Source organism: Rhinopithecus bieti, unplaced genomic scaffold (assembly GCF_001698545.2).
Source record: "Rhinopithecus bieti isolate Rb0 unplaced genomic scaffold, ASM169854v2 scaffold_35991, whole genome shotgun sequence".
NCBI classification, from domain to species: Eukaryota; Metazoa; Chordata; class Mammalia; order Primates; family Cercopithecidae; genus Rhinopithecus; species Rhinopithecus bieti.
In genome coordinates, this window is record NW_016815039.1 from 108,863 (window position 1) to 112,492 (window position 3,630).

The 3,630-nt window shown below is 39.0% G+C and overlaps 1 long non-coding RNA gene across 1 annotated transcript in view; it reads right to left on the bottom strand.

Moving 5' to 3' along the window:
- Positions 1–1,631: 1,631 nt before the first annotated feature.
- The window catches only part of LOC108515790 (uncharacterized), a 2,688-nt gene continuing 689 nt past the window's right edge, over positions 1,632–3,630 (bottom strand). The window contains exon 2 of the long non-coding RNA XR_001881624.1: positions 1,632–1,834. This is a non-coding gene — a long non-coding RNA (uncharacterized LOC108515790). The remainder of the gene's footprint in view (positions 1,835–3,630) is intronic.

Here is a 3,630-nt window from a genome sequence, read left to right on the forward strand (position 1 = left end):
TCATGTTCTTAGAGAAAGCATGAAGGAGAGACCCTGCCAGATAAACCAAGGTCAAAGGTGAAATTATCATTAGAACTCTGTTCAAGAAAAGCCTCTGTGAGGCTTGGTGCAAGTGATTATTAAATCTTCCTGTATCCATGGATGTTGGAAATGGTGGAGGATGGGAGTGGAGGATTCTTATAGATTCAGAATAGATTCAGCGTAGCAGGCTCTACCAAGAAGCACAAGTTTTACAATACTTTAGATTCTTCTGAATATCCATTATTGCTGAACTCCACAAAGCTACCTCCAGCCCCAATGACCCGTATTTGTTCTGCAGTTGTCTGTGTTGGACTCTGAGCCACCCAGACTCTTTCTGCACTTCGGACTGAGGATGCAGACTTGCCATTATAGTGCCTGGAGCTGGTTACAGGTCTACGCCAGGAAGAGAAGGGCCAAGCCCTGCCTTCCACACCCAGTCTATTCTGACAGCCTAATATTTCATCCTGTATGCTTTACCTGGGCCAACCTCTGAAGAAGCCATTGGGTTGCAAAGGAGATTTCAGACAGCAGGAGCTACTCATCAAGGAATCTGAAGGCTCTATAACCACCTGTTGCCAACTCCCACCCCAACTCCAACTCTAAGATAGAGAGGTTAGATTAGGCAAAATCTAATCCACATCACACAACTCTGTGTGATGCAATTAATCAGTGATTCTATGATCTCCCTATTAACAAATTTATGCAAATAGGATTCAAAGTAAAAGACTCACCAAAACAATCAGAAATGTAGCTTATGAAAACAGCATAGGACAAGTACTTTTATATGGAGTCTAGGTGCTTTTTAAAAACAAGTTCGTTAACAAATTTTCATTTTACATTTTCTCCAAACTGTTGTTCAAAGACTAAAAGCTCAATATTGGCACCACCATTTTCTGGAAGTTAGGAAGGTGCTAGCCACTGGTCATGGCCTATATTCTTCTATAACTTTATGTAAATTTGGAATTTACCCTGAATTCCCTGCCATCTCATTCCCTGCTTTGGGCCTAGAAAATATAGGTTACCAAAAAGCCTATGGTCTATCCCTCATGACTGTTGGGAAGGCAATGTCAATATTTCCATTGCATATGCTATTCATATCCAATAGCATCTGTTTCACTTTGGATGCTAGGTTGTAGTTATGAGGAGTTTAAAATAATAATAAAAGCCTTAACCTGTCCCAAGGGCTTACAAATGTAAGGGCATTTAGCTGAAAGGAGCACACAAGATTTGGAACTTGAAAACCAGCTTATTTTGTTTCTCTCCTCGATGGTAAAATGACATGTGTCATTTGTGAAAATATGTTTTTATCATCTGCCATGTTTTGTGTTCTGTTTAGTTGGTGCTTGAACAGTCAGAATCACATTTTTCCCTTGTGGGGAGAAAGGGTATAAAAACTGAAGTGATGAGTTTTAAATAAATAGTAGTTTGGGAATTTAAGCATGACACTGGCCCACATTTACAAAAGTACATTCTCTGCGTAAGTCAGTAAATGGGATGAATAATTTTAAAGGCATCATGAAAAGCCAATATGCAAATAATCTGAGCAATTATAATGGCATCTGTGACTGGGCCAGTGGAAGAAAGTAGACAGACACATTTCACTTTATTATGCATCAGTATAAAGAACTATCTTCACCAGCACCAATATAAAACACACAGAGAGGCATGCACAAACAGGTGAGTCAGTGGTAGTCTTCATATGGAGTCTTGCCTCTTCCCTTTCTTTCAACAATTTCATTCCTTTGTTTGTGGCTTATTTTCAGGTGACCCAGAGAAGGGAGGATCTTCAAACAGCATGTCAAATCTCATAATACTAATGGATACATTGAAATAGACAGGAAATTTGTTGCAGAGTTTGAACTAAAATCAGATTTTTTTAAAGGCTAATGTAACTATGCTTTAATCTAACCTTGCTTAAAATCTTTCAGAGGTTCCTTGTTAATCTGATAAAATCCCAAATTCAAAGCCCACCTCTCCAGCCTCATTTTGTTAAGCACTTCTCTGCCTTCTCTATTCTCTAACCACACAGAATGTTTTCTATGCTTCAGATGTGCTCTCGCATTATCAACAACTTTTCACATTTGTGTTCTTGGCCTAGAAAGCTGTCTTTTATTTTTGATTGGGTGATACTCATCTCATGAGTCTCTGTTTAAACATTATTTCCTTAACAATGTCTTTGCTAACCCTGGAGTGAGTGACATTCCCTTGCAATATGCTCTTCTTTGTTAAGACTCATCACATTTGTCACTAGTTATCATTATTTTTCCCATGTGCATCCTCCCTGCTGGACCATAAGCAACTGGAAGGCTGGAATGATGTTTGTAGTATTATAATTATGTCTTCCACTTTATAGGCAGTGCCTCAGATCTATTATATATCAAATTAAAACTGAATAATTGATTGTTAATTGCTTGGTCATGGTATCTTGCTTTCAATGATTATTTCTGTATTGTATCATACTTCCCCAATATAAAACACATTTTACAAATATATTGCTCTATAAATGTTTACCGTGTGTTGTGACTAAAGATGATTTGAGATGGTCCTTTCAGTAATTAAATTACTGCATCTTCCAAGTAATACATGGTGGAGGAAGCTACCTATTTGAAAGGGAAGCATTACTGCAGGGCCAGGCAGTTATTTTAAGAGTTTCTTCCTTTACAGTCGTCATTTTGTGGTAGGGATGAGGGCAAATACTGACGATGTCGTATTGTCGTATCCCTCCTACTCAGTTCCAAATTAAATTCTACACATCAGAAAAATTTGTCTGGCAATATTTTAATATCACTATTTAGAAAACCAATGTTGAGTCTCCTAAGTTCATCAGCTCTCAGTTAAAGCTAGCTTCTCATTTGTTTCTCTTGTTTTTTGTAGTTTTTTTCTTCTCAGATTAGCTGCCTACATTCTTTCTGATGATGAATCTACCTGCTTCTTACTATATATTACTTGAGTAGCTAAGCTCAGAAGAAAGCAAATTCTAACGTATTCTTCTTGTACAACCAACCCACCTCATACCCTTTTCCCAACAACATTACTTATGACTGCTAAGCTATGGGCGTGTCTGGATATCTAATTGAAGTGCAAAAGGTACCAATGTCTAGAAAAAGATAGATCATGTCTAATCTCATTAGCTTTTTTTTTTTTTCTTTTCTTTTTGAGACAGAGTCTCGCTCTGTCGCCCAGGCTGGAGTGCAGTGGCCAGATCTCAGCTCACTGCAAGCTCTGCCTCCTGGGTTTACGCCATTCTCCTGCCTCAGCCTCCCGAGTAGCTGGGATTACAGGCACGCACCACCACGCCCAGCTAATTTTGTATTTTTAGTAGAGACGTTGTATTTTAGCAGAGATGTTGGTCAGGCTGCTCTTGAGCTCCTGACCTCAGGTGATCTGCCGGCCTCCGCCTCCCAAAGTGCTGGGATTACAGGCGTGAGCCACCACACCCGGCCTAAATTTTTATGTACACAATACCTTATTGTTGATTATGACCACTGTTTGTTGTGCGGCAGATCTCTGGAACTTACTCATATTGTGTACCTGTAACTTTATACCCCTGACATCTTCTGGTAACCATCATTCTACTATTTACTTCTATACCATTGATTATTTTAAGTG